Source organism: Chrysemys picta, unplaced genomic scaffold, assembly GCF_011386835.1.
Source record: "Chrysemys picta bellii isolate R12L10 unplaced genomic scaffold, ASM1138683v2 scaf144, whole genome shotgun sequence".
NCBI classification, from domain to species: Eukaryota; Metazoa; Chordata; order Testudines; family Emydidae; genus Chrysemys; species Chrysemys picta.
Genome location: NW_027052851.1, coordinates 98,796 through 111,637, shown reverse-complemented (window position 1 = coordinate 111,637; position 12,842 = coordinate 98,796). Strand labels below are relative to the sequence as shown.

The following is a 12,842-nucleotide window of genomic DNA, read 5'->3' as shown; positions in this document are numbered from 1 at the left end:
GACTGACAGAGTATTAGGGTTCACGTATGTGAGTGGGAGCAGGAGCCTCTTTCGAGTTTTCTCCTTTCCTTTTACTGATTTTACTAGAAATTAGTTAGAAGCAACAAAGCACATTTGGGGATTTTTCGATGGTTGGGGTCTCTGGTGATTGGTTCCATATAAGATGGGGAAAAAAATTGGAGTCTCCTTCCTTGGAGGTTTTTAAGGCCCGGCTTGACAAAGACCTGGCTGGGATGATTTAGCTGGGAATTGGTCCTGCTCTGAGCATGGGGTTGGACTAGATGACTTCTTGAGGTCCCTTCCAACTCTGATATTCTATGATTCTATGATTCTATGAAAACAGACTTCCCTGTTGAGAAGGTAAGAGCCTCCAAGAGGTTTTGGAACCTCCACAGTCTGATCCATCTGGTGCCAGCTGAATTCTAGGCATGGGAAACACTAGTTCAAGGTGGCAGAATTTTATTCCGTCCCTTGGATTTTATCCCGTAGAATCACTAGGGATATTAGCGTTTGTCCTTTTCATTTTACCTTTTCCTCCATCCCTCCTTCCTTTCTCTTCATCTCTTACTTCTTTTGTCCTTTCTCTTGTTCCCCTCCCACCACCAGGAGTGGTGTGTGTGTGTGTCTGTGTGTGTATTGCTGGGGGTTCTCTTCAGCTCTCCTTGTGGGAAGTTCCTCTAAAACTGTGGGGTTGAAATAGTGCTTGGACTCCACTGACACAAGATGCTGCCATCCTGTGTCTTAGCATTAGTGTCTGGGATGACTTGGGGCAAGATCTCAACCTCCCCTCAACCTCTTCACTTCTGGCAGAATTCCTTCCGGCCCCCCCGCTAGAGCCGCCTCCATGCCCAACCTGGTTGGGGGTGGAGAAGAGGGTTCTGATAACTTGAGGTTTGGTTTGGAGGTGGAACAGCTGTCAAGAACACTGAGTGGGAGGAAGCAGGAGCTCACCCTAGAAGGAGGGGGGTTGGCACTGGAGGTTACTAGAAAGGACAAGAAGACTCCATTCTGGGGTTCAGGAGGTGAATTCATCCCTCAGTGGTGGGCAGGTGCTGAGTGGAAATACTGCTGGTTTCAGGTGCCCTTAATTCCCCCTGATTCCTCGGGGCGTTTGAGTCTCTGACAGGTTCTCGTTCCCTTGCAGGAGGAGGACGTCACGGCCAAAGTGATGCACCCGCATTATCCGCCACTTGCGCCAGGTGCCTGAGACACTGCAGGGGCTGCGCCTCTGAGGCCTTCAGCATCTCCTGCTCCCTGCTGCAGGTACTGCTCTGTCTCCCTGTAAATGGCGAGCTAGTGGAAGGCGAAATGGAGCCCCCTGGCACTCACTAAAAGGGAAAGTGGTGGATTCTCCATCTCTTGATGTCATTGAATGAAGACTAGATGCCTTTCTGGAATGTGTGTGCCCAAAAAGTAACTATTCTACTATACAGGAGGCCTATGATATGCAGGGGCTTAGATGAGATGCTCTAAAGGTCTCTTGTGGCCATAACGTCTACAAATTTTGGAAACACTGAGTGTAATATTGGGAGCAGCCTCTGATGTTTTACTGTCTAGCTAGCTTGCTTCCTAGAATGAAGACGAATTTTGTGGTGTGATCCACAGAGCGTAGCTCAAACCTTCAAAGTGTCAGGCAAGCAGCAGGACATGAGCACTTTAGGGTTTGGTTGGGTGTGGCAGTGATATCACAAAGGCTTTTTAAGGACCTCAGCGTACTGGTCAAAGGTGTTAGGGAGGTGGTGACCTCAGAGAGAGATGCTGTCTTCAGCCAGGGAGGACAGGGGCTTACGACCAGGGAAACCTCAGAGACCCCTGTGGCTTTGCTTCAGCAAGTCTGCTTCTCGAGGTTTCTTTTTGAGGACTGAGAGAGTATTAGGGTTCACGTATTTAAGTGCGAGCAGGAGCCTCTTTCGAGTTTTCTCCTTTCCTTTTACTGATTTTACTTGAAAATTAGAAGGTAAGAGCCTCCAAGAGGTTTTGGAACCTGCTCAGTCTGATCCATCTGGTGCCAGCTGAATTCTCGGCATGGAAAACAGTAGTTTAAGGTGGCAGAATTTTATTCCCTCCCTGGAATTTTGTCCCGTAGAATCACTGGGGACACTAGGGTTTGTCCTTTTCGTTTTACCTTTTCCTCCATCCCTCCTTCCTTTCTCTTCATCTCTTACTTCTTTTGTCCTTTCTCTTGTTCCCCTCACACCACCAGGAGTGGGGTGTGTGTGTGTGTGTGTGTGTGTGTGTGTGTGTGTGGTGCTGTTGGTTCTCTTCACCTCCCCTTGTGGGGAGTTGATCCAAAACTGTGGGGTTGAGTGTGTGTGTGTGTGTGTGGTGCTGTTGGTTCTCTTCACCTCCCCTTGTGGGGAGTTGATCCAAAACTGTGGGGTTGAAATAGTGCTTGGACCCCACTGACAGTAGATGCTGCCATTGTGTGACTTAGCATTAGTGTCTGGGATGACTTGGGTCAAGATCTCAACCTCCCTGCAACCCACTTCACTGCTGTCAGAATCCCTCCTGCACACCCTGTTAGAGCCGCCTCCCAGCACAACCTGTGTCGGGGTGGAGAAGAGGGTTCTGATGACTTTAGCTGTGGTTTGGAGGTGGAATGTCTGTGAAGGGCACTGAGCAGGAGGTAGCAGGAGCTCACCCTACAAGGAGGGGGGTTAGCTCTGGAGGTTTCTAGAAAGGACAAGAAGACTCCATTCTGGGGTTCAGGAGGTGAATTCATCTCTCATTGATGGGCAGGTGCTGGGTGGAAATACTGCTGGTTCCAGGTTCCCTTAATTCCCCCTGATTCCTCGGGGCCTTTGAGTCTCTGACAGGTTCTCGTTCCCTTGCAGCAGGAGGACGTCAGGGCCAAAATGATGCACCAGCTCCGCATCATCCTGCACTTACGCCACGTGCCTGAGACACTGCAGGGGCTGCGCCTCTGAGGCCTTCAGGAACTCCCGCTCCCTGCTGCAGGTACTGTTCTGGCTCACTGTAAATGGGGAGCTAGTGGAAGGGGAAATGGATCCCCTGGCACTCACTAAAAGGGAAAGTGATGGATTCTCCATCTCTTAATGTCATTTAATTTAGACTAGATACCTTTCTGGAATGTTTGTGCCCAAAAAGTAACTATTGTACTATACAGGAAGCCCATGATATGCAGGGGCTTAGATTAGATGCTCTAAAGGTCTCTTCTGGCCATAAAGTGTAGTAATTTTGGAAACACGGAGTGTAGCATTGGGAGCAGCCTCTGATGTTTTACTGTCTAGCCGGCTTGCTTCCTAGAATGAAGACGCATTGACTGGGGTGATCCACACAGAGTAGCTCAAACCTTCAAAGTGTCAGGCCAGCACCAGGACATTAGCACTTCAGGGTTTGGTTGGGTGTGGCAGTGACATCACAAAGGCCTTTTGCAGGACGTCAGCTTATTGGTCAAATGTGTTAGGGAGGTGGTGACCTCAGAGAGAGATGCTGACGTCAGAGAGAGATGCTGACATGAGGGCCAGGGAAAGCTCAGAGACCGCTCTGGCTTTGCTTCAGCAAGTCTCCTCCTTGAGGTCTCTCTGTGAGGAAAGTAAGTGCCTCGGAGAGGTTTGTATCCTGTTCAGTCTGATCCACCTGGTGCCAGCTGAATTCTAGGCATGGAAAACACTAGTTCAAGGTGGCAGAATTTTATTCCCTCCCTGTGATTTTGTCCCGTAGAATCACTGGGGACATTAGTGTTTGTCCTTTTCGTTTTACCTTTTCCTCCCTCCCTCCTTCCTTTCTCTTCATCTCTTACTTCTTTTGTCCTTTCTCCTGTTCCCCTCCCACCACCGGGAGTGGTTTGTGTGTGTGTGTGTGTGTGTGTGTGTGTGTGTGTGTGTGTGTGTGTGTGTTGCTGGGGGTGCTCTTCACCTCCCTTTGTGGGGAGTTCATCGAAACCTGTGTGGTTGAAATAGTGCTTGGACTCCACGGACACTAGATGCTGCCATCGTGTGGATTAGCATTGGTGTCTGGGATGACTTGGGGCAAGATCTCAACCTCCCCGCAACCCACTTCACTGCTGGCAGAATCCCACCTGCCACCCCTGCTAGAGCCGCCTCCCTGGCCAACCTGGGTGGGGGTGGAGAAGAGGGTTCTGATAACTTGAGCTGTGGTTTGGTGGTGGAACAGCTGTCAAGGGCACTGAGAGGGAGGTAGCAGCAGCTCACCCTTCAAGGAGGGGATTTGGCACTGGAGGTTACTAGAAAGGACAATAAGACTCCATTCTGGGGTTCAGGAGGTGAATTCATCCCTCTGTGGTGGGCAGGTGCTGAGTGGAAATACTGCTGATTCCCGGTGCCCTTAATTCCCCCTGATTCCTCGGGGCGTTTGAGTCTCTGACAGGTTCTCGTTCCCTTGCAGCAGGAGGACGTCACGGCCAAAGCTATGCACCAGCTCCGCATCATCCATCACTTGCGCCAGGTGCCTGAGACACTGCAGGGGTTGTGCCTCTGAGGCCATCAGGAACTCCCGCTCCCTGCTGCAGGTACTGCTTTGGTTTACTGTAAATGGGGAGCTAGTGGAAGGGGAAATGGAGCCCCCTGGCACTCACTAAATGGGAAAGTGGTGGATTCTCCATCTCTTGATGTCATTTAATGAAGACTAGATGCCTTTCTGGAATGTGTGTGCCCAAAAAGTAACTATTGTACTATACTGGAAGCCTATGATATGGAGGGGGTTAGATGAGATGCTCTAAAGGTCTCTTGTGGCCATAAAGTCTCCTAATTTTGGAAACACTGAGTGTAGCATTGGGAGCAGCCCCTGATGTTTTAGTGTCTAGCCGGCTTGCTTCCTAGAATGAAGACGCATTGAGTGGGGTGATCCACACAGAGTAGCTCAAACCTTCAAAGTGTCAGGCCAGCAGCAGGACATTAGCACTTCCGGGGATGGGTGGGTGTGGTAGTGACATCACAAAGGCCTTTTCAGGACCTCAGCCTATTGGTCAAAGGTGTTAGGGAGGTGGTGACCTCCGAGAGAGATGCTGACATCAGCCAGGCAGGACAGGAGCTTAGGGCCAGGGAAACCTCAGACACCCCTGTGGCTTTCATAGAATCATAGAATCATAGAATATCAGGGTTGGAAGGGACCTCAAGAGGTCATCTAGTCCAACCCCCTCCTCAAAGCAGGACCAATTCCCAACTAAATCATCCCAGCCAGGGCTTTGTCAAGCCGGGCCTTAAAAACCTCCAAGGAAGGAGACTCCACCACCTCCCTAGGTAACGCATTCCAGTGCTTCACCACCCTCCTAGTGAAATAGTGTTTCCTAATATCCAACCTGGACCTCCCCCACTGCAACTTGAGACCATTGCTCCTTGTTCTGTCATCTGCCACCACTGAGAACAACCGAGCTCCATCCTCTTTGGAACCCCCCTTCACGTAGTTGAAGGCTGCTATCAAATCCCCCCTCATTCTTCTCTTCTGGAGACTAAACAATCCCAGTTCCCTCAGCCTCTCCTCAAAAGTCATGTGCTCCAGACCCCTAATCATTTTTGTTGCTCTCCGCTGGACTCTTTCCAATTTTTCCACATCCTTCTTGTAGTGTGGGGCCTGTCGGAGAAAAACAGAGTTCTCACTATTTGTTTAGGTACAGCAAGTCAGATGCTTTATTAACTCTCACAATTGCCCAGAGGGAGAGAGCTAAGCACGTCTCTCCCAGGTAACTAATTACAGCAAGCATTTATACCTTTCATTACAGAAATAACGAGGGACAGCTGCGTTTTGTTTATACATAGGCCATCTTGATATCTCATTTCTTCACTTGTTTTGACTCTTGCCAACATACAATATTTTCTATACCTTATCTACACAAGGTCTTCTACACCTTATCTATACCAGGTCATAATGACTTCTTACACAGTTCTTTCTCACCCGCCTCACACATTCCTCGCTTCTACAAATCTCGCGTTATTAGGGTTACAGTTAGCCTAACTCTTGCTAACGAACTGTCATGCATTGCATCCCCTTCCTGTGAGCTCTTTCTCTGCTTCCACAGGCCCAAAACTGGACACAGTATTCCAGATGAGGCCTCACCAATGTCGAATAAAGGGGAACGATCACGTTCCTCGATCTGCTGGCAATGCCCCTACTTATACAGCCCAAAATGCCGTTAGCCTTCTTGGCAACAAGAGCACACTGTTGACTCATATCCAGCTTCTCGTCCACTGTGACCCCTAGGTCCTTTTCTGCAGAACTGCTACCTAGCCATTCGGTCCCTAGTCTGTAGCAGTGCATGGGATTCTTCCGTCCTAAGTGCAGGACTCTGCACTTGTCCTTGTTGAACTTCATCAGTTTTTTTTTGGCCCAATCCTCTAATTTGTCTAGGTCCCTCTGTATCCGATCCCTACCCTCTAGCGTATCTACCACGCCTCCTAGTTTAGTGTCATCTGCAAACTTGCTGAGAGTGCAGTCCACACCATCCTCCAGATCATTAATAAAGATATTAAACAAAACCGGCCCCAGGACCGACCCTTGGGGCACTACTCCGCTTGAAACCGGCTGCCGACTAGACATGGAGCCATTGATCACTACCCGTTGAGCCCGACGATCCAGCCAGCTTTCTATCCACCTTACAGTCCATTCATCCAGCCCATACTTCTTTAACTTGGTGGCAAGAATACTGTGGGAGAGCGTATCAAAAGCTTTGCTAAAGTCAAGGAATAACACATCCACTGCTTTCCTCTCATCCACAGAGCCAGTTATCTCATCGTAGAAGGCAATTAGGTTAGTCAGGCACGACTTCCCCTTGGTGAATCCATGCTGACTGTTCCTGATCACTTTCCTCTCCTCTAAGTGTTTCATCATTGATTCCTTGAGGACCTGCTCCATGATTTTTCCAGGGACTGAGGTGAGGCTGACTGGCCTGTAGTTCCCCGGATCCTCCTCCTTCCCTTTTTTAAAGATGGGCACGACATTAGCCTTTTTCCAGTCATCCGGGACCTCCCTCGATCGCCATGAGTTTTCAAAAATAATGGCTAATGGCTGTGCAATCTCATCCGCCAACTCCTTTAGCACCCTCGGATGCAGCGCATCCAGCCCCATGGAGTTGTGCACATCCAGTTTTTCTAAATAGTCCCGAACCACTTCTTTCTCCACAGAGGGCTGGTCACCTTCTCCCCATATTGTGCTGCCCAGTGCAGCAGTCTGGGAGCTGACCTTGTTCGTGAAGACAGAGGCAAAAAAAGCATTGAGTACATTAGCTTTTTCCACATCCTCGGTCACTAGGTTGCCTCCCTCATTCAGTAAGGGGCCCACACTTTCCTTGACTTTCTTCTTGTTGCTAACATACCTGAAGAAACCCTTCTTGTTACTCTTAACATCTCTTGCTAGCTGCAACTCCAAGTGTGATTTGGCCTTCCTGATTTCACTCCAGCATGCCTGAGCAATATTTTTATACTCCTCCCTGGTCATTTCTCCAATCTTCCACTTCTTGTAAGCTTCTTTTTTGCGTTTAAGATCAGCAAGGATTTCACTGTTTAGCCAAGCTGGTCGCCTGCCATATTTACTATTCTTTCTACACATCGGGATGGTTTGTTCCTGCAACCGCAATAAGGATTCTTTAAAATACAGCCAGCTCTCCTGGACCCCTTTGCCCTTCATGTTATTCTCCCAGGGGATCCTGCCCATCTGTTCCCTGAGGGAGTCAAAGTCTGCTTTTCTGAAGTCCAGGGTCCATATTCTGCTGCTCTCCTTTCTTCCTTGTGTCAGGATCCTGAACTCGACCATCTCATGGTCACTGCCTCCCAGGTTCCCTTCCACTTTTGCTTCCCCTACTAATTCTTCCCTGTTTGTGAGCAGCAGGTCAAGAAAAGCTCTGCCCCTAGTTGGTTCCTCCAGCACTTGCACCAGGAAATTGTGCCCTACACGTTCCAAAAACTTCCTGGATTGTCTGTGCACCGCTGTATTGCTCTCCTAGCAGATATCAGGGTGATTAAAGTCTCCCATGAGAACCAGGGCCTGCGATCTAGCAACTTCTGCTAGTTGCCAGAAGAAAGCCTCGTCCACCTCATCCCCCGGGTCTGGTGGTCTATACCAGACTCCAACCACGACATCCCCCTTGTTGTTCACACTTCTCAACTTTATCCAGAGACTCTCAGGTTTTTCTACAGTTTCATACCGGACCTCTGAGCACTCATACTCCTCTCTTACATACAATGCAACTCCCCCACCTTTTCTGCCCTGCCTGTCCTTCCTGAACAGTTTATATCCATCCATGACAGTACTCCAGTCATGTGAGTTATCCCACCAAGTCTCTGTTATTGCTTCAGCAAGTCTCCTTCTCGAGGTCTCTCTTTGAGGACTGAGAGAGTATTAGTGTTCAAATGTGTGAGTGCGAGCAGGAACCTCTTTGGAGTTTTCTCCTTTCCTTTGACGGATTTTACTAGAAAACAGACGTCCCTATTTAGAAGGTAAGAGCCTCCAAGAGGTTTTGGAAGCTGCTCAGTCAGGTCCATCTGGTGCCAGCTGAATTCTAGGCATGGAAAACACTAGTTTAAGGTGGCAGAATTTTATTCCCTCTGTGGGAGTTTGTCCCGTAGAATCACAGGGGACATTAGTGTTTCTCATTTTCGTTTTACCTTTTCCTCCATCCCCCCTTCCTTTCTCTTCATATCTTACTTCTTTTGTCCTTTCTCCTGTTCCCCTTTCACCACCAGGAGTGGTGTGTGTGTGTGTGTGTTGCTGGGGGTGCTCAGGTGCCTGAGACACTGCAGGGGCTGTGCCTCTGAGGCCATCAGCAACTCCCGCTCCCTGCTGCAGGTACTGCTCTTAACATGACTGTCTGGGATGACTTGGGGCAAGGTCTCAACCTCCCCGCAACGCACTTTTCTGCTTTCAGAATCCCTGCTGCCCCCCCTCCTAGATCCGCCTCCCTGCCCAACCTGGGTGGGGGTGGAGAAGAGGGTTCTGATAACTTGAGCTGTGGTTTGGAGGTGGAACAGCTGTCAAGGGCACTGAGCAGGAGGTAGCAGGAGCTCATCCTACAAGGAGTGGGGTTGGCACTGGAGGTTACTAGAAAGGACAAGAAGATTCCATTCTGGGGTTGAGGAGGTGAATTGCTCAAAGGTGTTAGGGAGGTGGTGACCTCAGAGAGAGATGCTGATATCAGCGAGGCAGGACAGGGGCCCAGGGCCAGGGAAACCTCAGAGACCCCTGTGGCTTTGCTTCAGGAAGTCTCCTTCTCGAGGTCTCTCTTTGAGGACTGAGAGAGTATTAGGGTTCACATATGTGAATGCGAGGAGGAACCTCTTTCGAGTTGTTTCCTTTTACTGATTTTACTAGAAAACAGACGTCCCTGTTTAGAAGGTAAGAGCCTCCAAGAGGTTTTTGAACCTGCTCAGTCTGATCCACCTGGTGCCCGTTGAATTCTAGGCATGGAAAACACTAGTTCAAGGTGACAGAATTTTGTAGTCCACACGGGATTTTGTCCCGTGGAATCACTGTGGACATTAGGGTTTGTCCTTTTCATTTTAACTTTTCCACCATCCCTCCTTCCTTTCTCTTCATCTCTTACTTCTTTTGTCCTTTCTCCTGTTCCCCTCCCACCACCAGGAGTGGTGTGTGTGTGTGTGTGTGTGTGTGTGTGTGTGTGTGTGTGTGTGTGTGTGTGTGTGTGTGTGTGTGTTGCTGGGGGTGATCTTCACCTCCTCTTGTGGGAAGTTCATCCAAAACTGTGGGGTTGAAATAGTGCTTGGACTCCACAGACACTAGATGCTGCCATCCTGTGGCTTAGCGTTAGTGTCTCGGATGACTTGGGCAAGATCTCAACCTTCCCGCAACCCACTTCACTGCTGCCAGAATTCCTCCTGCCCCCACTGCTAGACCCGCCTCCCAGCCCAACCTTGGTGGGGGTCTAGAAGAGGTTTCTGATGACTTAAGCTGTGGTTTGGAGGTGGAACAGCTGTCAAGGACACTGAGGGGGAGGTAGCAGGAGCTCACCCTAGAAGGAGGGGGATTGGCACTGGAGGTTACTAGAAAGGACAAGAAGACTCCATTCTGGGTTTCAGGAGGTGAATTTATCCCTCAGTGTTGGGCAGGTGCTGAGTGGAAATACTGCTGGTTCCAGGTGCCCTTAATTCCCCCTGATTCCTCGGGGCGTTTGAGTCTGACTGGTTCTCATTCCCTTGCACAGGAGGGCGTCACGGCCAAAGTGAGTCACCAGCTCCGCATCATCCATCACTTGCGCCAGGTGCCAGAGACACTGCAGGGGTTGTGCCTCTGAGGCCTTCAGCAACTCCCGCTCCCTGTTGCAGGTACTGCTCTGGCTCACTGTAAATGGGGAGCTAGTGGAAGGGGAAATGGAGCCCCCTGGCACTCAGTGAAAGGGAAAGTGGTGGATTCTCCATCTCTTGAAGTCATTGAATGAAACTAGATGCCTTTCTGGAATGTTTGTGCCCAAAAAGTAACTATTGTCCTATACAGGAAGCCTATGATATGAAGGGGTTAGATGAGATGCTCTAAAGGTCTCTTCTGGCCATAAAGTGTATTAATTTTGGAAACACTGAGTGTAGCATTGGGAGCAGCCTCTAATGTTTTACTGTCTAACCGGCTTGCTTCCTAGAATGAAGACGCATTGAGTGGGGTGATCCACAGAGAGTAGCTCAAACCTTCAAAGTGTCAGGCCAGCAGCAGGATATTAGCACTTCAGGGGATGGGTGGGTGTGGCAGTGACATCACAAAGGCCTTTTGCAGGAGCTCAGCCTATTGGTCAAAGTTGTTAGGGAGGTGGTGACCTCAGAGAGAGATGCTCACATCAGCCAGGCAAAACAGGGGCGCAGGGCCAGGGAAACCTCAGAGACCCCTGTGGCTTTGCTTCAGCAAGTCTCCTTCTCGAGCTCTCTTTGAGGACTGAGAGAGTATTAGGGTTCACATATGTGAGTGTGAGCAGGAGCCTCTTTTGAGTTTTCTCCTTTCCTTTTACCCATTTTACTAGAAAACAGAAGTCCCTGTTGAGAAAGTAAGTGCCTCGGAGAGGTTTGTAACCTGTTCAGTCTGATCCACCTGGTGCCATCTGAATTCTAGGCATGGAAAACACTAGTTTAAGGTGGCAGAATTTTATTCCCTCCCTGGGATTTTGTCCCGTAGAATCACTGGGGATATTAGGAAAACAACAAGGAGTCTGGTGGCACCTTAAAGACTAACAGATTTATTTGGGCATAAGCTTTCGTGAGTAAAAACCTCACTTCTTCGGATGCATAGAGTGAAAGTTACAGATGCAGGCATTATATACTGACACATGGAGAGCAGGGAGTTATTTCACAAGTGGAGAACCAGTGTTGACAGGGCCAATTCAAAAATCAGGGTGGATGTAGTCCACTCCCAATAATAGATGAGGAGGTGTCAATTCCAGGAGAGGAAAAGCTGCTTCTGTAGTGAGCCAGCCACTCCCAGTCCCTATTCAAGCCCAGATTAATGGTGTTGAATTTGCAAATGAATTTTAGTTCTGCTGTTTCTCTTTGAAGTCTGTTTCTGAAGTTTTTTTGTTCAATGATAGTGACTTTTAAATCTGTAATAGAATGACCAGGGAGATTGAAGTGTTCACATACTGGCTTATGTATGTTACCATTCCTGATGTCCGATTTGTGTCCATTTATTCTTTTGCGGAGGGACTGTCCGGTTTGGCCAATGTACATGGGAGAGGGGCATTGCTGGCACATGATGGCATATATGACATTAGTGGATGTGCAGGTGAATGAGTCCCTGATGGTGCGGCTGATGTGGTTGGGTCCTCTGATGCTGTTGCCAGAGTAGATATGGGGACAGAGTAGGCAACAAGGTTTGCTACGGGGATAGGTTCCTGGGTTGGTGTTTCTGTGGTGTGGTGTGTAGTTGCTGGTGAGTATTTGCTTCAGGTTGGGGGGTTGTCTGTAAGCGAGGACTGGCCTGCCTCCCAAGGTCTGTGAGAGTGAGGGATCATTTTCCAGGATAGGTTGTAGATCGTGGATAATGCGCTGGAGAGGTTTTAGCTGGGGGCTGTATGTGATGGCCAGTGGTGTTCTGTCATTGTCCTTGTTGGGCCTGTCCTGTAGTAGGTGATTTCTGGGTACCCGTCTTGCTCTGTCAATCTGTTTCCTCACTTCCCCAGGTGGGTATTGTAGTTTTACGAATGCTTGATAAAGATCTTGTAGGTGTTTGTCTCTGTCTGAGGGGTTGGAGCAAATTCGGTTGTATCTTAGGGCTTGGCTGTAGACAATGGATCGTGTGATGTGTCTTGGATGGAAGCCGGAGGCATGTAGGTACGTATAGCGGTCAGTAGGTTTCCGGTAGAGGGTGGTGTTTATGTGACCATCACTTATTTGTACTGTAGTGTCCAGGAAGTGGATCTCTTGTGTGGACTGGTCCAGGCTGAGGTTGATGGTGGGGTGGAAATTGTTGAAGTCCAGGTGGAATTCTTCAAGGGCCTCCTTTCCGTGGGTCCATATGATGAAGATGTCGTCAATGTAGCGCAAGTAGAGGAGGGGCGCTAGGGGACGAGAGCTGAGGAAGCGTTGTTCTAAGTCAGCCATAAAAATGTTGGCATACTGTGGGGCCATGTGAGTACCCATAGCAGTGCCACTGACATGAAGGTATAAGTTGTCCCCAAATCTGAAGTGGTTGTGGGTGAGGACAAAGTCACAAAGCTCAGCCACCAGGCTTGCTGTGGCCTCATCAGGGATACTGTTCCTGACAGCTTGTAGTCCATCCTCATGTAGAATATTGGTATAAAGTGCTTCTACATGCATGGTGGCCAGGATGGTATTTCCAGGAAGAACATCAATGCATTGTAGTTTCCTCAGGAAGTTGGTGGTGTCTCGAAGATAGCTGGGAGTGCTGGTAGCATAGGGCCTGAGGAGAGAGGCCAA

At 49.2% G+C, this 12,842-nt stretch overlaps 1 long non-coding RNA gene across 1 annotated transcript in view; it reads left to right on the top strand.

Annotated features, from left to right (window-relative positions):
* The first annotated feature begins 276 nt into the window (after positions 1–276).
* Positions 277–12,842, top strand: part of LOC135978149 (uncharacterized) — a 57,294-nt gene continuing 44,728 nt past the window's right edge. The window contains exon 1 of the long non-coding RNA XR_010595580.1: positions 277–360. This is a non-coding gene — a long non-coding RNA (uncharacterized LOC135978149). The remainder of the gene's footprint in view (positions 361–12,842) is intronic.